Source organism: Gracilinanus agilis, chromosome 3 (assembly GCF_016433145.1).
Source record: "Gracilinanus agilis isolate LMUSP501 chromosome 3, AgileGrace, whole genome shotgun sequence".
Classification (NCBI taxonomy): Eukaryota; Metazoa; Chordata; class Mammalia; order Didelphimorphia; family Didelphidae; genus Gracilinanus; species Gracilinanus agilis.
The window spans coordinates 252,920,417-252,944,115 of NC_058132.1; positions in this window are offsets into that span (position 1 = coordinate 252,920,417).

Consider the following 23,699-nt stretch of genomic DNA (forward strand, 5'->3'; position numbering starts at 1 on the left):
AAACCATACCACGTGTAGCTGCATATCCTGCTCAAGATAAAGTACTTCCACTGAAGAAGCTCATTGCTATGCATAGCTGGTATGTTTGCTACTGCCTAGCAGGACACCAATTTGCATAATTTCTCTTCTGTAACAGGCCTCAAAACTGACAAAAAGCAAAGTAGATAGAATCCATTCATTTTAAATTTGCTCAAGATGCCATCTTTGTTAGTCACCTATGTAAAGACCCCAAAAGATGTAAGGTCCATGACCTATGGAAAATGTAATTTGTCCTCTAATAATGTTACCTTCAAAGAACCAAAATTTATTTTAGGAATTAATAGGATAAAACTACATGCAAATGATTCAGCTAGGAAATAGCCACCTTGGGTTGATAGGAATATATCTGGAAAATTCCCTTAATCCCAAGAGAGAAAAAATGATGCATATTAGTAATAGGACAGACATTCATTTGGCTTACAATGGTTTTAGAGCTTTATTGCCTAGAAGCAGAAGGATGGGTCAGGTCACCTCCGGAGATCTTTTATTGAATTTGAAAAGCAACCTCTCCCTATTTGAAAAGTAATAGATAGACCTCCTACCATTTATGCCTGAACTTAGTTTCCAAAGCCCTGAAGAAAAGAGCTATTACAATAACATTTTGCTTATTCTTAAAATCATCCAGAACCACCTTCGGGGGAAATATTCCCAGAAAGTAGACCTCCCCAAAATAAAGAGCTTTATTTTTAATTATCTTTTTAAAAAAACAGACTTTTTAAAATAGCCCATCACTACTTGGCTCCAACCTAGGTTTCCAATCATATTCCATATTACTCCCCTCACGTCCTTTTCAGCACAAACTGGCCTTTTAAGAGTTCTTCATATGTCCAGGAACCTTTGTATGAATCCTGTATATAAAACACAGTTGAGAATGAGGAAGACTTGGGTAATTCTAACTCGGACATTTCCTACCTGAGTGATCCAGAGCAGTCACTTAACCATTCTCAGCCTTGATTTGCTTGTAAAAAGAAGGTAATAATAGCTGTTACCTCCCAGAGTTGTTGTAAAGATCAAACGAAATAACATTTACAAAGTTTCACAAACCTTAAAGTGTTATATGAAAGTTAGCTGTGATTGAGAGAAATTATTGTACCTCAAGAAATAATGATTATGAGCAATACCATATAGCTGGGACTTACTACATGCTTGTAAATGGATCCTTCGACAGCAGAATATCTCAAGGATAATAGTTTATTTTTCCTCCAAATTACATATTCGTTTTTCTCTAAGGGTATCCCTTCAATTGATATAGCATACAAGGCTTCCACACCTTAGTTGGTGATCTTGAGTTTCTGTAGCTAAAAAATACTCATCAGTTGGTGGTCAACTTTGTGGTGATAAGTTCCTGTAATAAATAGTCTGGGAGCTTCACGTTCAAAGTCAAAGTCTTTCTAACTTGAAAGGACCTGCCAAAGTCTCATTCTGCTAGTTGGCACAGTCATCTAGAACACAGGGTCACCTCCACGCCTCCATGAGGCATTGGAGTAAGACTCTAATTTATATTAAAAAGGTTTAATACAAAATGAATTGCTGCTGGTTCCTACCCCTAGGCTGCTGAAGAAATACAAAGGAGGAAAAAATGAGCTCACAACTTCAAGTTTTCTCTGCCTCCTTTTTCCAAAGAACATTCTCTTAGCTTTCACTGTAAACAGATTTATCTTTAGCACAACCAAATAATCCATTTCTCTGCTCTATTTTTGTACTCATATTTTCATTTCATGGGTTTTGTCCCTCAATTTCAAGTGATGCTAGAAGTCAAGCCAGAACTTCAAAGTTGGAAATTGGAGTCTCCATGGTGGAACTGGTCTCTGAATCTAAACCTGTCCTGAATGACCCGTGAAAGTCGTGGGTCCAATGAAATGAAACATCCTTGAAGTAAGGACTATTTCTTTTTTTTTTTATGGCCTCAGCATCTGATTTAATGTCTTACCCATCCTAATCATTTAATAAACTCTTGGCAAATGAATAAATGGGGCCTATTTCTGAATTTGTAGTAGCACTCATAAGCCCTTTTCTATTCATGCTATTTTAAACATTTTAATTTCGTTATTGTCAACCATGTATCTGATTTGAGATTTAAAATTTTTAGCAACTAAAAGCTGTTTTGCTTTTTTGAAAACACTACAAAAGAAGAATTCTGAATAGCGGCTAGATGGATAGATGATACATCATGGTAGGGCAAGAGAAAAGATTTCAAAAGGTCTGACCTAATTTATTCTCTTCTTAGAACTAGATACTATACCTTGGTTTTTGTTGGGGGGGGAGGGTTGAGACTGGGTCTCCCTATCTCATCTCATCTCAGCCACTCACAGCTTGATCTCATACCAAACTGGGACTTCTTAAGCATCCTGGTGGGAAATCCAGGGGTTCACCACATTAGTGCTGGACATCGATTAGACATAGCTCAGAATTCCCAAACTCAAGCGTTCTACCTGCCTTAGCCTCCTCATTAAGAGGGATTATGGCCAAATCTCACCACACTAGACCACAATGCTTTTAAATCTCATTTTATCTCTTTGAATTTGCATCTTCTTTTTATCCCTCCTAGATACTATATGACTACTGAATTACTATATTCCACAAACATCAGCACTGTAATATGAGGTGCTTAAGCATCCCTTGAAATCGTGTTTCTTGCTGCCTTTGGGGGCTCATGATAAAACCAACACCACCAACTCCTTTTTTTCTCTCCCCAAGGAAGCCCTGCAAGTCATCTTTCTATGTAATCGCAACTTCCTTTTGTCTTCTTGTTTCATGTAAGATGAGAATGCTAAGATTAATACAATACAGTTCTGCCTATAGTAAATTCACTCACTGGTCACCGGACAAGGATTTAATATTTAGATCACCAGTAGCTAAGAAAATGTTTATAACTGGTCCAAAAAATGTGCAATTTTCTACCACTCTGCCAAAGTTGCTTCAGGGACTGAAGGTGGCCACACAGGACTGAAGGCAATTTGCTTCTTTGTTTCATGGTTGTTTTGTGACTGCAAGCCCTGATATACTATAATCTTTGAAGAACTGAATTGGAAGATTACCCAAAGGACAATGGAGAGGTGCATGAACAAGCTACAACATGTTGTAAACAAGGAATGACTTGGAAGAAACCATGTAAAGAATGTCACCAAGGAACTATATGACCAGGAAAAGGCAACGACAAAGAATGGTCTAGTCACACAGTGAGACTGATTGATAGCTGATGGACAGCCCCTATGTTCCATTGACGCCCATGTAATATAAAGAATATCTGAGGCCAACCCCCAGCAGGCTGGTGTATTTTCTATGGGGAATTATGGAAAGATGTAGGGAAGAGTCACAAAATTGATCTGGCAGGGGTGGGTTGTGAACTGTATAAATGAAAGGAATACCAACACAAGAGAGATCACCAATACACTGACTTATGAGAGGAAGCTTTCCATAACTCCAACTATCTAAAAATCAAATGAACCTTCAAAATTTCTCTAATACTTAGGGAGAACCTTTGGGTTTCCCCCCCTTATTTTGCAGATAGGAAATAGGTTCAGTGAGATGAACTTCCACAGCTAATAAACTGCAAGGCTGAGAACAAGATTATTCTTCTGAGTTTATCCTCTTGAATTTAAGCAATAGTTCCTGCTGAGTACCTACTACTACCACTACTACATGCAAAGAAGCACCATGGGCCAAGTACTCTTTCTTACTAAACCTTGGCCAGCTTTTAGCTGTAAACTGGCCAATAAAAGAGTCAGCTTCCAAAGGTGTAGCCTTGTTAGAGCCAACACATTTGCTGAATTTGATTCCCTTGTGATAGCAATCACTATTGATTTCAGTGACTATAGAGTGTCTGACATAGAAAGTTAGAATTACTAGGGCTGCCACAGTTACCTGGGCTGATACTACAAAAGGGCTGCAAGGCTTTTTGCTGACCATTTCTTCTCCTTGATAGTTTCAATGAATACCTGATGTTCAATAGCAGACAGAATTTTCCTTCATCTTCCTAGATAAGATGTTCAAAGGAACATATATATGCATATATAATGTATGAGCTTATAATATGTGTATATATATACATCCACACACACATATATACCACATATATAGCATATATGCATATATAGCTTTATAGAAATGATCTTCTAAGAACTTAAGCATTGCTATTTCTATTCAAGTTCCATTAAATAGCACAAAGTCCTCCAAAACGATATTTTTTTAAATGTGAAAACTATACATTGATAGAATATAACATGCAATTTATGAGGCTGTATTGGGCATGGTGGTGGCAGAAGGGATGCATTAGGATAACCATAAGTCCCTTTCTTGAAAGGCTTATCAGATCATACATTTGTAGCTGGAAGGAACTTTAGAAGAAATCTAGTTGAGTACCCTCAGAAGAGGAAACTGAGGTTCAGAGAGGTTAGGGTGACTTGTCCAAGTCACACCCTTAATAGCAGAACCAGGATTCAAACTCAAGTCTTCTGACTCCAAGTGCAACAGGCTTTTCATTCTTGCCTCCTCTTTTTAAAATAGAGGATTGCAAAATGTCAGGAAATGGTTATTTAAAATGTATCTACTTACAATCTGGAAAAATATAATAAAAACAAAAGTATTATTGTTCTTAAAGATAAAATAAATAAATAAAATAGATAGATAGCTGTATAGAAATATCTATCTGAATCTTTAGAAAAAGTTTCAAAGACAGTAGATCTTCTTGTCAAAGATATGGAAGTAGAAATGAGAAGCATTAATGATGGGAGTCTCAAGTCATTCTTCAATTGATAAACAGTCAAAGGATATGAACAAGCAGTTCCCATGCCAAAAAAGAAAAAATGACAACTATCTTTTTTTTTAAGCCCTTACTTTCTGTCTTGTAATCAATACCGTGTATTGGTTCCAAAGCAGAGGAATGGTAAGGGCTAGGCAATGGGTTAAGTGATTTACCCAGGGTCATACAGCTAGGGAGTATCTGAGGCCAGATTTGAACCCAGGACCTCCCATCTCTGAGCCTGGCTCTCAATCCACTGAGCCACCCAGCTGCCCCCAACAACTATCTTTAATCATATAAAAATGTTCCAAATCACTATTAATTTAAAAAATGCAAATTAAAACAACTTTGAGGTACTAAGTCATACCTATCTGTCAAAAAAAAGGAAAGTGATCAATGTTGGAGGGGATGTGAAAAATTGGAACCTTCACACACTGTTGATGGAATTGTGAACTGACACAACTGCTCAACAGGAAAGTAACTTAGAACTGTGCCCTAACAGCTATAAAACCATGTCTACCCTTTGACCCAGCAATACTACTGCTAGGTCTATAGCCCCAAAAGATTAAAAAAAATTGTACAAAATGATTTATAGCATTTCTTTTTGTGGTGGCAAAGAACTAGAAACCAAAGGAATCAGTTGGAGAATAACTGAACAAGTTGTGGTTCTGTAATGGAATACTGTTGTGTCACAAAAAATAAAGAGCAGAATGATCACCAAAAAAACTGAAAAGATTTATATGAAGTGATGCAAAGTGACATGAGAAGAACCAGGAGAACAGGGTACATAGTAACAGCAGTAAAGTATGATGATCAGCAATACAAGAATCCAGCACAACTCCAAGGGACTCATGAACAAAAAGGCTACCCGCTACCATAGAAGGAACTGACGGAGTCTGAAGGCGGATCAAAGCAAATCATTTTTCATTTTACCTCCTTCGTGAGTTTTTTTCACATACAAGCGATATGCGCTTTCTTGCACAACATGATGAATGTGAATATGTATTACACAATAACACATGTGTAACTTGTGCCATATTACCTGCCATCTGGGGAGGAGAAGGGCTTGGAGCGGTGGAGAGAACATGGATCACAAAATGTCCAAAAATAATTACTAAAAATTTCATTTACATGTAATTGAGAATAAATATAAATTTAAAAATAATAATTAGAATTACCATGACATCATGGAGAGGGCATTGGTTTGGGAGTTAGTAGACTTTGATTTGAATCCTGGTTCTGCTGCCTGTATGAACTTAAGTAAATATTCAACCTGTCTAGGTCATTTCTTCAATGATAAAATTAAGGGGAATGACCAGACGATATTTAAAGTCTCTTTCAGCTCTAAGTCTAAGCTCTTATTTCACATTACATAAATACCATTACTACAAAAAAACACACACACACACACATTTCTATAAAACAAAGCTTCTTCGGTGTCCTAGCTGATAATTCATAGAAATTCTGCTTTGTTGATCTACTCACAACAAATCTTATATAAGAAACAAATGTTTTCTCTGGTCCTTCTCCATTCATATTCATTCTAATGAAAGAACTTCTTCTGAGTGAACTATTTACATTGTAGGCAATGAGAAGTAAGCTGAATTTGGCTTTAGCTGAGTTAATTGTGTACCTTTTATTCAGCTATCGGCAATAATTCTCTTCTGTCCTTTCCCCTCTCACTCATTCCAACCATGTAAATGGACTATCTTTTTTCTTTTTCGAAATTCAATTTCATTTTCAGGTCTTGCTTCTCTCCGCCCCACCTCCCTTCCTCCTCTACTGAAAAAGAAAAAGAAAACTCTTGCGTTTGTTGTTTTTTTTTTTAAATATATATGTGTGCGTGTGTTTATATAGGTATACATATTCATTCAAGCAAAACATAAATGGACCATCCTAGGGAGATTAGCTGTAATTGGGCTTTACCCAAACCATACTAGCAGAAATGAGACAATCATGGGAGCACACAGCACAGTGCCTTGTACATAATTAGCACTCAATATTTATTGAATAAAGGAAATATGCCTAGGAGGAAGCATACCAGGATGATACCATTCACTTGGGAACAACTACAATTTTGTGGCACCTTATTTTCAAACATGTTTTAATTCTATATATTGTCAACATTATTGAATTCTATATTCAATCCTATATTTTCTGGGTAATTAACTATTTAGAAAGGATGGAGAAATGGGAAATCTCAGGGTTTCTCAAAACAAAGAAGAATCGTAATAGTCCAAAGGAAATGCTGCCTCCCTGAAGTCTGAAGACTTGGGTTTAAGAAGCATCACAATGAAGAGTTTTGGACGTGCCATCAGGAGTATGTGGGTACAAATGCTATCTGTGTGGCCTTGGGCGAGTCTCTTGACTTCTCCAGGCTTCTGTTTTCTTATCTTAAAATGAAAGAGGTTGGAATAAGTGATCTCCAATGTCCTTTCTAGTTCTAAAAGTCCTATAACCAAAGAGAGGGAAACTGATCATAGCTAGGACTAAGAACTAGCTAGAAAAATCTGGACAGAAAGTATCTGGGTATTGGACAAAGCATTATCAAGCAAAGATATTTTGTAAAACTATAGCAGGGAGTCATACTCTTTCCCTTAGCAAGGACCGACTCTGTGTGTGGTCTCTGGTAAATTAGAAAAAGGAAGGCTATCGAAGCAGCCAAAAAATATGTTCCAGCAACATAAGCTAAGCAGAGAAATTATGCCCTCTGCTGGATTTTTTGAGTGATAGCAACTAGAAAGGGCCAGGGATGCCAGGGTTCATAGTGGAAAGTTCCCAGTCTTTTTAATTGGAGAAAAACAAATGGCACCTTGAAAATTAACATTCTAGTAAACCTCACCAAAACAGAGACATGAGCTGAAACTCTGGGTACAAAGGGTCACTTTAAAAATATAACCCCACCCCACCCCCAGCCAAAATATAACACCTAAATTCCCCAAACAACCCAAATTGAAAAAAGTCATATCAAGTGAGACCTGGAAAAGAATGGTATCATTTTTTAAAATTAAGGTTTGATTAGCACTTTTTCATATTAATGTAATTTCCCAGCGACTTCCACAGCAACTAATAGAATCCTCCCTGGAAACTTTTTTTTTAATGAATACATTGTCTATGTCTGAAAATACATACTTAATTCCATGCCTTTAGTCCACCACCTCTACTAAGAGGTGGGATGCATGATTTGCTATCAGCCAGTTGAGGTCACCATTGGATATGATTTTGATCAGAGTTCTGAAGTCTTTCAACATTGTAATATCTTTCCTAATGCTTGATTGCTTTCATTTCTGCTTTTGAAAATTGCCTATTTAGGACAGAGCCAACATGGCAGAGTAGCAGAAAGAGGTACAGACAAGCTATGCCCCATAACTCTTCCACAAAGATCCAAAGAATTTACCAGACTATGTTTTTTTTGGTAAATCCAAAAAGAAAAAAAATGACAGTGAGTCATTTTTCCAGCTCAGGACAGCAAATGGAAACAGAGATATCTGCAAACGCAGGAAATAAAGTCTAGCCAAGAAATGTCACGCAGCCTTCTTGCAAAGGGACTGAAAGAGGACTGAGGCTGGGTACCAAGACAATAAGAAGTTCCAGACCCATCCAGAGAGTCTCTTCCTTATGCAAAGACAGGACCAGCTTTGTCGCTTAATAATTCTTACAAGAGAGCTCTGGACTGAAGACAGGATATACAGCTAGGGGAGGCTTTGGGGGTGAGGAGCTACAAGGCATGCCACAGTATGTGAACTAAGAGAAAAGAAAGTTCATCCAAAAAGAGGGTTCAGATGGAAAGAATAGTTGTGTGACTCTGACCTCAGCAGTAGAGGAGGGTATCAGTTCCGGTCTCTACTCGACTCTGAAGCCTTTAGTAGAATAGCCAAGGCAGGAAACCCAGACCAAACTGTAGCCTGCACATTTTTCACTCTGAACCAGCAGAGCTTTAAAGACAGCTAATAGTGGCTGTCTAATAGAATGCTGCTCCAGCTAGGGGCAAGCTGACAGACATGTTACTCAGATCCCATGTCAGAAACTGAGGGGAATGGTCAGAATACTCTCAGAAAACTGAAAGCTTGTAATTTTCCAGTCTGAGCTGTCCCTACAATTCCCTGAAAGCCATGACCCTCCCCCTCAAAAAAAGGGACTAGATATCATATTTTAAGAAATCATTAAAGAAAACCACCCAGATCTCTGAGAGCAAAGTGAAAACAGAAAGAATCCCCTAGTTGTTTCCTGAAAGACACTATAAAATGAAAACTCTCAAGAATGTTATAGATAAAATCCAGAGAAAATACTACAAGCAACCAGAAAGAAAGAATTCAAGTGCTTAGAAGGCTTAGTCAGGATCACACAAGATTTAGCAGCCATCATTAAGATGTGATATTCCAGAAAACAAAGGATCCAAGAACCACTTACCAAGAAAAATTGAGCATACTCCTATAGGGGAAAAATATACTTTAATAAAATAGAAAACTTCCAAGTATCTATAATGAAAAGACTATATATATACATATATATATATATAGTCTTTTCATTATAGATACTTATATATATATACACATAAGTATGTATGTATATATATGAACTCTGCACTACAGACGTTAAGAGTAAAAAAAAAAAAGCAAAAGGTAAATATGAGCAACCAGTCATAAGGGGCCAAATAAGGATATAATATTTACATCCTAATATGAGGAGATGGCAACTATGTCCTCTCAGAACCGTATCATTATGAAGGTCAGCAGAGAGAATCCAAAAAAATAGAGAGACTGGGAATGTTTTTTATTATATTTTGATGATCTTAAAAGAATAGAAAGGGAGGGAAAGAGAAATACACTGGAGGAGAGGAAAGGAAAGAAGGGGAACTCTTATTTCACATAATCAGGAAGTATAAGTAGAAAACTATACAAATGGGAGCTGGCAGGGAAAGCTGATCTAAGAAGGGAAAAAGGGAGAGGGAGAGAGAGAGAGAAATAAGAAGCAAGGTAGATCTAAAGAGGAACTAATGCTACAGTCTTAAATGAAAGAACTCTAACCATGGGCAGGGGGGTAGATCAAGAAAAGGGGTTTAAAATAAAATAATGAAAGGATAAAAAAGTTTGTCATCAGACTCTGAGAAAGGGAAAAAAAAGAGGGGCAAGGAAACAGAAGCAGATCACAATGAACTTAAACCACTGATGCTGAGTACATTTGCTCTACTCTATCCTCTTTTTAATGCTAAAATGTCAAAAACAAAGAGAAGAAAAAGTATGAGAATCTGATGAAAAAAAATATAGAATTAACAATCATTATTGTGAATGCACAAGCAAAAACAATACTGCTAAAATTAGAAGAAAAGAAAATAGATAAAGCTATTCCTATTTGCTGATGATACATCATAGTTGGAAAATCCCAAGGAATCAACAAAGATACTAATTGAGACAATAGTTTCAGCAACGTTTCCTGCTACAAACCCCTCAAAAACAATTGTATTTTTTTTTAAATTTTAAACCCTTAACTTCTGTGTATTGACTTATAGGTGGAAGATTGGTAAGGGTAGGCAATGGGGGTCAAGTGACTTGCCCAGGGTCACACAGCTGGGTACAATTGTATTTTTATATAAAATGATGACAAACCTTTGAGAAACAGAGTGCCTGGCCCCACCCCCACCCCCACCCCGCCTCCCAGAGCAAGTGCTGTGCCCCCCCAATACGGAGTGCTGCACCTCCTCCCCCCAACCAAGTATCAGGCCTGCCCTGCTCCTCACTTACCCCACATGGGGAGGGGGGGAGGAACTCCTACTGGACCATTGGGCAAAGGGGCGAGTGAAGTGAGGAATGTACTCAGCAAGTATAGAGAGGAGAAGGGGAGCAGTTCTGCCCAAGTCCCTCTGCCTTTTTATTAACAAAAATGGGGGACTGGGGAAGGGTGGCCATGTGCCCACAGAGAGCACTCTCTGTGGCTTCTTTGGCACCTGTACCATAGGTTTGCCATCACTGCTAAGAAGCAACAATAAAATTCAAGAAGCAAAAATAGAAAGTAAAATCTCATTCCAAATAATTATGAAATGTATAAAATATCTGGAAATAAATACAAGTACACAAATGACTTGTATACATGCAACTACACAAATGACTTGTATACATGCAAATGTTAAAGAAATAAAGAACAACTTAAATAGCTAGAGTAATATTCAGTGCTCATGACTAGGTCATGCTAATAGAATAAAAAATGGAAATACTACCATATTTAACTTATATTTTTAATGTTATACCAATCAAATTGCTAAGGAAAACTTTGTAGAACCTGATAAATTCATTTGGAAAACAAAAAAATCTAGACTATCAAAGGAAATGATGAAAAATAGGAAATAGTCATTACAGACCTCAAGCCATATTGTAAATTAATAGTCATCAAAACTATTTGGTATTGATTAAAAAATCTAGATGAAACAGATGAGCTAAGGGAGAATCAGAAATAATGGAACTCATGGAAAATATGTATTCCCTTAGAGAAAAATTCCTTCTCTGATAAATGTTTTTAAAAACTCAAACTGCTGTGAAAACTAGAAAGCAATCAGGCAGAAATTGGTTTTATTGTAACATATTATAACATATCCCATAATACATTCTAAAAGGGCATACAAGCTTAATGTTAAAGATCATGCTATTTAAAAAAAAATAGAAGAGAAGCAGATCATATAGCTCTCACAATTATGAATAGGAGATGTTTTCTTGACAAACAAGAAACAGAAGCAATTAGAAAAGATGAAATAGATAACTTTGATTACACGAAATTGAAAAGTTTCTGCACAGACAGCAGTAATGCAGCTATGATAAGAAAGGAATAATTCAAATGAGGAAAAGAGTCTTTGTATCAAATTTCTTTGATAAGGGTTTACATCAGATAGAGACATATAATATTAATAAATATACACAATAGCTATTGCTCAATAGATATGTGGTCAAAAGTAATGAATAAAACAGTTATCAAAATAATTGTTAAGTATTCACAACCACATGAAAGAATGCTCCAAATCACTATTAATAAGAGAAATGTGGAAACAAGATGATGACTTAGTAGCAGCAAAAGCCAAAACTGCTCTGACTGTCCTTCCAAACCAATCTTTAAAAAGAGCTTCAGAACAACAAGAATCAAAATCCAACACAAAGATGGAGTGAGAGGGCTCTTCTGCTGAATAAAAGAAATGAAAATCAAAACAACCCAAAAGTTTTACCTCATATTCTACAAATTGACAAAAATATCCATAGCCATATGGGAGGGGATGTGGAATGATAAGTACATTAATACATTGTTGGAGGAGCTGTTGAGTGGTACAACCATTTTTGAAAGCAATTTGGAATTATGCAAGTGAAGTCACTAAAACATTCATTCCCTTCAAAACAGAGACTCCATTACTGAGCTTATACCACATGGAAGTCATTGAGAAGAAGAAAGTACCCAAATACACCAAAATTTTTATAGCAACATTTTTTGTGATAACAAAGAATTAGAGCAGTGGTTCCCAAACTTTTTTGGCCTACCGCCCCCTTTCCAGAAAAAATATTACTTAGAGCTCCTGGAAATTAATTTTTTTTAAATTTTAATAGCAATTAATAGGAAAGATAAATGCACCTGTGGCCATCACCACCCTCCTGGATCACTGCAGCACCCTCTAGGGGGCAGTGGCGCCCACTTTTGGAATCACTGAATTAAAGCCAAAGTAGCAGATGTTCTATCAGTCAGGGAATGGCCAAACAAATTGTGGTGCCTGAATGTAAAGAACATTACTGTACTGTAAGAAATTACATGGGTGATGAATTCAGAGATGCATGGAAATATCTACATGAAGTAATATGAAATGAAATAAGGAAGGTCAAGAAAACAACCTACACAATAACTTACAATGATATAAATGGAAACAACCACACACAAAAATCAAAAGTGGATGTATCAATGTTATAAAGATCTAACAAAATGCAAATTAAGAGATTTAGAAAGACAACCCAACCTACTTCCCCTTCTTGAAGGTGGGAAGTCTATAGGTGTTGCACAATGAATATGTTTTCAGACTTTTTATATTACTTTGGTTTTTATCTATTTGTGTCAATTTCCTACATGTATTAGATATCAGACTTTTATCAAAGATAGTTGCAATTATTTTTTTCCTCAATTAACTACTTCACTAGTTACATTGATTTTGTTCATGCAAAATCTTTTCATTTGTATGTAATCAAAATTGACTTCCATCTTTTATGGTCTTCACTTAAGAATAAGCAATCTCCTAGCTAGTTTTCTCAGCAGTTTTTGTAGAATAGGCAGTACATGCCCCCAGTAGTGAATGTTCTTAAGTTTATCAAACACTAACCTACAAAGTCAGTCAGCTAGCATTTCTTAAGTACTTTGGGGAAAAAACAAAAGGCAAAAATACTATTCTAGCTCTCAATGTGTTCACCTTGCTATTGGGGAAAAAATGTGCCAATAATTTAGTTTGGTTGCTTCTGGTTCTTACTCATCTAGTCCTTTCCATCGATCAACTTTCTAAATTTTGCTAGTACCAAATTTTTCCTTTTAATTTTTTTTAATTTAATACACTTTTATTTTCTTTCTCCTACCTTCCCCCTTGTAAGAAATATGCTTAAACAAAACAAATTCCCATGTTGGCCATGTAAAAATATGTTTCACGCTGTATTTTGAGTCCATCATCTCTTTGCAGGTGGTATGTAGCATTCTTTATCATCAGTCCTCTGGACCAAATCATTTTGATGATAACTAGCTTATAATATAATTTGAAATCTGATGATGTTTAGCCCTTTGGGAAGATGAATTCTTCATTATAGTGAATAGGTTTCTTGTTGCATCCAAATGCAAAATTCATTAGCTAATTTTTGATCCAAAATTTCATAACCTATCCATATGTTAATCATAAGATATAATTTTTCTATATGGGGAAAAATCCCTTGTGTGCAAAAACATGATCACAAATATACACAAATCCCCACAATAAATAGTAAATGTATATATAGGTATAGATATATGTGTGTACATGTATATATATAGTGTGTGTGTATATAAAACCTTTTATACAATAGAAACCTCACTAAACATTTTGGTAGTTATATTTTTATGAAATGAATTTTATTTTAAATTTGCCAAGGGAAATCCCTTGTTAAGAGTCTTTTTGCAAAGTGAATAACCACTCTCCAATCTTTTGTTTTACAATTCCAGAATCATAAACCCTGGCTCCGGCACTTGCCATATGATCTTAGTAATTTAATTTAATTTAATTCTCTGAAACTCAGTTTCATCATCTGGGATAATGCTTGTGCTAGCTCTACCTCTCACAGGATGGTTGTGAAGGAAATCCTTTGTAACTTGTTTTTTACTCTTTTGTTCTTTTGTTGGTATAAAGAACTTGCAGTGAGAAAATTCCCTTTACCAATGTAGATCAGCACAAGCTCTGCAATTTATGGTCTTAGGGAGTTAACATATAAATGTGGTGTTGCTTTCAAATATTAATTTTGCTCACAGCAAAGTTTGCCTGTATATGTCTTTGTAGATCTAGCCAAGGATATAATCTCAACCAATTCTTTCATGAGCTTAATAAAACCAAGTCACAAAGCATCTCACAACCATCTACTCTGTGCTTTAAAGCTTAAAAAGAAACACTATTAAAGAATTTGCCAACTGTTCTTCCCTGTTATTGAAGCACATTAGATAAAGTTTGGTTTTCAGTAGATGCACACACACATGCATGCGCAGACAGACAGACAGACAGACAGACAGACACACACACACACACACACACACACACACACACACACCAATCAACACTGAGTCCTAAGCAGAAATTCCTGAACAAGGTAAACTGGCAAGTCTGGGAAGACTTGGGCCCTGGGACATTCTGCAAAGAGCTTTTGGTTGATCCCTTGCCCCAAGTCACATTTCAGAATGGATAAGTAAAATGAGAGAGTTAGAATAGATGACTTCCAGCTCTGATTCTATAGTTAAATCTATGATCCAATAAGGATTGGTAACCCAGAGCCATGGAAGGGAATTTTGGATGCAAGGGGGTTGGTGAAAGACTAGAGGCCTGGGATGCACACACACACTTGCAGGAAAGTAAGAAGTGAGAAGCCCCTGGGAAGTTGGCTACCAACCCTCGCCTGAAGCAAAGCCCCCATTGACCCTCTCTAGTTTGGGATCTGGCAATATTTGCTTTAGCAAACTTGACACTTTGACTTTGCCCTCAAGAAAAGGATAGATACTAGTATAAGCAATTACTCCTGGGACTTAATCTTTGGCCTTCAGAAGCTGTATGTAATTAATTTCGCAGTTCTGCACTCACAGTTCAAGAGGAACATGGAGAACTTGGAGAGGGTTCAAAGGAGAACCATGAAGATAATTAAATTCCAGGAGAATAAGAAGTATTTAATAAGACTCAAAAAATACCAACTCTAGGATTGTTCAATCTGGAGAAGAAAAGATTAGGGAAATGGTTATTAGTCTTCAAATAAATTCTCGGTTGTTTTATAGGCTGGGGTTATTTATTATGCTCTCTTGAGTTCCCCAACCACTAGGGCCTTCCTCTTTAAGATTATATAGTTTGTATGTATCTTGTATATTTATATATATATATACATATATATGTACATATTATAACCCCCATTAAAATATAAGTTCTTTGAGGGAAGGGAATATTTTCATTTTTTTCTTTATATCCACATGGCTTAGTAGAATGCCTAGCATATGTTAAGTGCTTAATAAATTCTTGTTGACTGATTTTTTTTTAATTTCCCGGAGAAATGCACCTAGGTATAGGGGCAAAGTGGATAAACTGCTGGATGTATTATTTAGAGACCTGGGTTGCAATCTAAACACCATGAATAAGTCATTTCCCTTCCCCAAGCCTTAGTTTCTTCATCTACAAAATGGGGGCAACTATAAGGAAAATGTTTGGTAAAGCTTAAAGTTCTGTAAAACTGTGAAAGGTCATTAGTGAGTTAAGTTAGATATGGGTTGTGATATACATTAGATATGTTGTTTGATATAAGGACCTTGTACATGTGAGACTAAATGCTGAAGATTATCAGACAGTAGAATGGTGGCCAAAGGCTTCTCTTTGATTTTTTAAAATAAAATACAGTTAAAGTTAAAATAAAAGAAAGAGAAGCCTTTGTCCGTATTTTAAAAATTTTTTCGTGTATAATATAAAGCAAAAGAATACTAAATGCACCAAATATTGTATACTATTCTGACTAAACTGGACCTCTGAGAAAAGATAAAGAAATACAGTTCCTCCTTTCCTCAAGGAGGTGGGAGAGTATGGCTCCAAAGCATTACACTACTGTTGGTTGGGGTCATCATGGCTACTATTCTACTTTAAAGTTTTTCTTTGCTATGAATAAATTGCCCCCTTGAGGCTGCCAAGGAGATTGGGCACTAGAAAGGAATGCCTGTTAGTAAACTGCTTTTTCCTTCCTTTCTCAAGACTCAGGGAGGTGTGCCTGCTTCCTAGCCTCCTTTGGAGAGGTAATGTGCTTTTGTCTTTTTAGAGTATGATGAATGTGGCTAACCACCCTGTGTGGAAGGGAGAAGAAGGGTCTGAGCTGGTCTCTGACCAGCTGATTCCCCCCTCCAAAGATGTAATTATAGATAATAAGGTGTTAACCTAAGGATGAAGAGGGATGTGATCAGAATTTCAAAATGAAGTAATAGATAACAGAGATGAAGAGGTCTTACAATTATCTATGTAAAAAGAACGAAATGTGAATCTGGACCTTTCTAGGCAAACAAGTAAGTAGCTTTGGTTGGGAGGAGACTGTGATGAGCTGAGTCTGCCCCCCCCGCCCCCCCATTTCCCCTTGTCTTCTCAAGCTGGGCTTGAAAGGAAATGAAGCCTTAAAAGGAGTGGAGCCAAGGGAGTGACTGGAAAGAAGACTATGCCCAAGAGCAGAAGGGGACTGTGTGGCTGGGAAGGAGCAGATGGTGCCCTCTATAGAAGTAGGATGGGCAGTGAAGAAAGACTACCCTGCTCATCAGCCAAGCAGAGCATCAGCATGCCACTGCTAGATGAGGGCAGACTAACCACATTGGAGATGGAAGTGGGATCCCAAAAGAGTTATATATAAAAGCAAAAGGCATCAATAAAGCTCTACTAACAGTTAAATAAAAAGTGCTGGAAATTGTCTTTTGTTTGGAATGGTTGTGGATGGTCAACTGAATTCTACTGAGTATTGAGCACTTACTGTGCAAGAGAGGGTATTAAATCCTGAGGATACACAGACAAAAATGAAGGTGCTCCTGCCCTCAAGGAGATTACATTCTACTGCAGGACACAATACATATATGTTAGTAAATACAGAATTATTTGGGGACAGAGGCACTCTAATACCTGGTAAGGAGTGGGGCTAAGGAAGGGACTCCTTATCTTAACTTAGGCTAAGGGCTACCAAATCACCAAAAGTTCTTTCTAAGCTAGGATTCAATTCCAGTTCAAAAAGGCAACAGTTTTTGTTCTTCTCTCTTGACTTTTGGCCATTTTCCAAAAAAGACAGCATTCTCTCCTAGGGCATAATAACCCAAATACATAATGCATGCTCTAATCAAGCAAGAGCCCATCTTCATAGGCCTCAGGACTTTCTAAAATGTGACTAAATATTTGAAGGGTCCTTCTGTCAATTTTTATTTAAAAAGAACTGTAGGGAGTAAACTCTTTGCTAATGAAAGACTATTCTAAAATCTAAAAATAAAAGCAGAGGTTGCTCAGAAAATAATTCAACGAAACTTGATTTTTGTCATACCCCAAATGATTTCTAAGATCTCGTTTATATCTATAGTAGTTTCTTACTCACCTACTCTGTGCAAAGCAGAGACTCCGAGGAAGATTCAAAGGTAGTTAAGCGCTCCAAACGAGTATATGATTTAGCACAATAAATCAACGAACACATGTAAAGCTTTGGACGTGTGTGGATCACCTAAGCTGGAGGCATCCATGTGGGAGACCTGGGAGAAGACGCTCTGCACTGCCCTGCCGTAAGAGAAGGAACAAACTCTTTCTGTTGGTTGGGCAGGCAGAAATGTCTTCGTCTGTCCTTAGTTCTATCTGAGTGAAGTATAATTGCTCTCTCTTTTCAGCTGTGTCCAAGGATGAATGCGTATTCACCTGCAGCATGGGCACTACACGCTCAGTTGAGTGTTGGGAAAAAGATCCACCTTTCACCATTGTTTAAGCCCTTCTGGCCCTGAGAATTAGGCAGAGGTTTGCATGTGTTTTCTTTTCTTTTTTTTTTTTTTTTTTTTTTTGTCCTTTTTGGTTCTTGACATATTCAGAGGACCCAGAAGCTCAAGGATGGTGACCTTAGAGACAGGAATACAGGCTGAGATGTTTCTGTCAACCCAATAAGGAAGCCTCGAGAAGCTGGAGGGCCAAGATTCAAGGTCAACGGAGTTTGGAACTTGGAACTGCGAAGAACTGGTGTTCTTTAGGAATTAAACTAAGCTATGAACCTAGTCATTTCCACCTCTGCCATTTCCAGAGACCAAAGAAGTGTAGGGAGATTGTGCCCAATGGTATTGGGAGGTGGTTGTTTGTATGTTTCTCTGACATAATATATTCTGTAAGATTAAAAATTAATATTCAAATACTCCAAGTATTATATTTAATAAGATATCTTTATAATAACTTGAATTAAGGGGGAAAAGCTTCAGTTAAAAAAAAACTAGCCACACACTCTGGAAAAGAGAGAGCCCAAGGGAGGGGTTCCACACAACTGTATACAAACAATGTAAGCATGCAACTTGGGGACAAAAGAGGAAAGGGATGCTGGGAGATGTAGTCCAAGGGTACAAGATTTCTAATTATACAATTCCTTTGTAAAAAACTAACATGGCTGTCAAATCCTTAATGGAATTGGAGTGCTGAGGATCACCCCAAACTGAGATAACACAAGTGATGGGGGCTTGGACTAATGACAGAAGTTAGGCACCCTCCACACTCTTTAAGGCTACTGGAGAACTCTGGGAGGGAAGATGAAATAAAATCTACCTGGTTTTCAGGTGGTGAGGCCAGCATAGTCACAGATTCACATTAAATACCTCTTTTGCACCAGGCATCGTGCAAGGCACTTAGAATACAAAGATGGAAATGAAATGGCCTCTGCTTTATTTTATTATTATTTTTAAACCCGTGCCTTCTGTCTCAGTATGAATTCTAAGATAAAAGAGCAGTGAAGGCGAGGCAACTGGGATTAAATGCCTTGCCCAAGGTCACACAGCTAGGAAGTATCTGGGGTCACATTTGAACTCAGGTCCTCCTGATTCCAGACATGGCACTGTATCTACTGTGCTTCTTAGCTGCCCCTACCTTGCCTTTTTTTTAAGCTTTAATTCCACCCACTCAAAAAAAATTATTAAGCAGTTCTTTTGTTTGGGGTGGTTTAGGAATCAATCTATTCATTAAACACAGAATCATGTGCAGGCCATTTTGCTAGGTGAAGTGGAAGACGCAATCCTTGCCCCCATAAAATTTTAAAATCTAGTTACGAAGACAAAGCATATTTATTAAAGGCTAAAAAAATCTAAGAGAAGAATACTATAAGTGCCAGAAAGCAATGTGTGATCATTGCTAAATGATTGGCATAGACAATAAATATAAAGAAAGGCAAAAAATAAAATAATCACAGGCTGGGCAGCATTCTTGAGAAAAAGGACAAAGCAGAACCAGGCACTGAAAGATGGGTCGAATTTGAATAAGAAATTATGGAAGTAACCATTTTAAGTAGCCAAAAGAGAAGAGGGTCATTGAAGCATCTTTTAAAATGATTTTTAAACCCTTACCTTCTGGCTTAGAATCAATACTAAGTATTAATTCCAGGCACAAGAGCAGTAAGGGCTAGGCAATAGGGGTTAAGTGACTTTCCTAGGGTCACACAGCTAGGAAGTGTCTGAAGTCAGATTTGAACCTAGGTCCTCCTAACTCCAGACCTGGTTCTCTATACACAAAGCCACTTAGTTGCCCCTGCATCTTCTTCTTCTTCTTTTTTTTTTTTGATGGAGAGAAAGGAAGAGAAGGAAGACTAGAAAAGTAAGGTATTGAATACTTAAAAGAAAAACAATCTACGCATAATAGAGATCTTCAATTCCAAGGATAAACTTCTTTTTCTGTCCACTATGTATACACAAATCCCCCTTTTATTTCGGTGTTCAATTCAGAATGATTTTTTAAAATAAAAAAAATGCAGAGTCCAGCACCAAGAAAACACATCAAAAGTTACAATAAGAACTCCTCCTACCTCTATGGCTATTTCTCCTCAAAATTATTCTTGTTTCTTAGGGGCAGTTAGAGGGCACAGTAGAAAGAACACCAGGCTTGGAGTCAGGAATGCCCGAGTTCAAACATGACTTCAGATACTTTTGTATGTGTGACCTTTGTCAAGTCACTTTGTTCTATTTGCCTCAGTTTCTTCACCTGTAAAACAAGCTGCAGAAGGAAACGGCAAACCACTCCAGTGTCTTTGCCAAGAAAACCCCAAATGGGGTCACGAAGAGTGAGACATGACTGAACAACAACATTAGGAAGACTAACGGGGAACCTGGAGGAAGAAGCAACAGGTAAACACTATTACTTGGTTTTGAATTTAAACTCTTGCTGATAACCCTGCACAGCAGGGTCAAATAAAGATTTTTTTTCCAAGAGCAGGGAAAACTGAGACCAAAGGGAAAGAGGTAGAGCAGCATAGAACCAACCTCTAAAGTGAGATAAGGTTTCCCTCTTGCTGATGAAATATTTATACCTATTTGTCATCAAAGATCAATTTCATTTCCTGAAAGTCTCAACAAGAATAAAAACAAATGCAAGTATAAAAATCACATGCAAAAGAGTAAAGATATATGCCTATCGATTTTTATATGCCTATCGATTTTAAAACCTAAGAGGGCAGGACTCTATGACCCCTTCTGATTAAATCTTGCTGGCATAAAAAACAAGTAATTGAAGTATTAGGAATGCATTAACAGGGAGACAGCAAATTGTCATTACACCTTTAATTAGCAGTACCGGTTTCAGTGTTTCCATGCAGCAGTTAGAGGCGGTAAATGAATTGATTGGTCAGCCAGCTACCAGCTGCCATTTGCAGAACCTTGATACCTCATCTCTTTTTTCCTGCTACTGATTAAGACGGCTATCTCCCTGCATCGTAAATATTGTAGAGGCCCCGGTGATAGGAATGGGCTCTTCCTTTTGTCTTTATTACTGTTAGTGTCATGAGATAGGAGAGAGAGAGAGCATATGGGATTGCATACCCGGTAGCACGATCCCCAACTTGGGCTGACTAAGAAATATGTATCATTTTCTGCTTTTTTTTTTCCCCGTGGGTTCAAAGATGCTGTAAAGAGATGCATCCTGTGGTCAAATTTTGTTCCTGTTCTTTTTTCTTTCTTTCTCATAACTTTAATCCGTGACTGGTTGCTCCTGACTTTCAGCTCTGGTTAAACTCATTAAGATGACAGCTCATTCATCTCTTAGTCATAATTTCCCATCCATTACACCCGTGGGGTGCCAGGCTATGAATTTCTTACTTGAGTATTCCACTCGTGATTTTTCAAAGGGTCAACGAGTGGCATTTTGGGGGAATATAACTTATCTCTTCCTCCCAAAGCACCTACGTGATAGCCTTTATTTTAATTAAAACTAGGGTTCTTCTATTATCAAATGAGTGCAGAATTATAGAATCCTGGAATTTCCAAGCTGGAAGAGGCCTTAGAGATGATCTAATTCAAACCACTCCCTATTTTTAAAATGAGGAAACTAAGATAAAGAATGATGGTGTCCTATAAAACTATTGCCCAAGGAGATAAAATTAGTGACAATGAGAGCTGGACTGCAAGTCGGTGAGCGCAGAGTTCAGAGCTCATTCTCCTATGACCATCCTACATGAATGCATAGGAAACTGAGGGGTGTGGAGAGAATGTTGGCAGGGAAGGAAGGTATTATGATACTGCATATAAGAACTTTGGGCTTTTTCTACAAGCAACAATAACTTACAAGAATCCTCAGATGGTGGAATCCTGTTTCAATGAGCCTCTGTGTCACTTTTTTTCCAGGAGTATACTAGTAAGTAAACACTTAACATTCAGTTCTCCAAGGGGAAAAAAATGTGTCCTCAACATACTTGTACATTAAATCTGCATTTTACTGATGCATTTTCTTAAATCTAAATAAGCAACAGAACAATAAACCAATCCTTGATTTGTCGTATTTGCCAATTTCTGAAGTGTAAATGCTCACACTGAAAATTTAACAATTGGTCTTCACCAATTGGTAGCAGCTGGCTTTTTTCCCTCTCAAGTAACCTCTAGCTTCTCTTCACTAAGTCCTATTCTGAATGTGGCTGGTGTCCACTGATCCTAAATTTTAGAATTTGAGAGTCCCATTCAACTTAAACAGAAATTTGTCAGCTTAAAAGACTGGAGAGTTTATTAGATTTAGGGCTTAAAAGGACTTTAGGAGACCACAAAAACCAATTACTTCATTTTACAGACCCTTACTGGCTGTTGTGACCCTGAAAAAGTCATTTAACCTCTGTCTGCCTCGATTTCCTCATCTGTACAGTTGGATAATAATAATACCTATCTCCCAGAGTTGTCAAAAGGACTAAATGTGAAACATCAAAAGCACTCAGCACAGTACCTGGCACATAATAGGTGCTATTACAATATATATATATATTATATAATATATATTATATAATAATAAATGCTAGCTATTATTATCATTACTATTGTTGTTGTTATTAAGAAACTTGCCCGAAGTCACACAGGTACTAAGTGATAAAGACAGGATTCTAACCCAGGTCTTCTGACTCCAAATTACGTACACTGTCTCAAGTCACCTTGCAAGCTCATTTACTCATTCTAAAGTCCTAAGTAGGATATTTGTAAGATGTATTAATACCAAACTTCACATCATGTTTGCAACCATGAAACTCTATCTCCAACTAAAAATATTTTTAAGATAGATAGATGACTTAGTAGAGATAGTATTGAACTTAGATTCAGGAATACCTGCCTTTGTATCTTGCCTTAAATATTTCCTAGCTGTATCACTCTGGGTCAGTCACAGAGCCTCTCTAGCTTCAGCTTACAGTTCTTCTGTAAAATGGGGATAAGAATAGCCTCTACCCCCACCCCCAGGGTCATCCTGAAGATCAAATGAAAATATGTATAAAATGCCTTGGCAACCTTAAAGTTCTTTATCTATTCCAGCTATCTCAATTGAAATAAAAGGACAAATCCATTAAAGAAGATGGCCAAGGGCAGATAGGTGCTCAGGGGATAGAGAGCCAGGCCTGGAGTCAGAAAGTCCCGGGTTAAAATCTGGCCTGAGATACTTCTTAGCTGTATGACCCTGGGCAAGTCACTTAACCCTCATTGCCTAGCCCTTACTGTTCTTCTACCTCAGAACCAACATACAGTATTGAATCTAAGATGGAAGGTAAGGGTTAAAAAAAAAGATGGCAAGACTCTGGTGAAGAGTTAGAGAAAAACCATTGGCAGAAATATTTTCAAATCTAACTTCAACAATGAGGGAGCAAAGAGCTCCCGTGTAGATTTAGGAACATTAGAGAGGCATTTCTTTCTGAACTCGTGCCATTGGGCCCCTGGTAGGCTGGAGAATTCATTAAGCAGAACTCTTTTCTAAGCCTAGCCTTTAAAAAAAATTGCTTAACTATTTTTAAATTCTCTTACTGAGTCCTTACTGCTCTATGACATAGAGCCAAGTGTTGGGTCTCTTTCCAGCTGCTTCTATAACCCTAACTCAACTGCCAATTTCCTGACTTTCCAAAAAAAAGGAAAAAAAGTCCCACCAAACCCAACAAATCGAATTCTCAGTCCCCCTGCTGCTTTCCTGCATCATGCTGATTGTAGCCTCTCTTTCCCAGGAAACTCC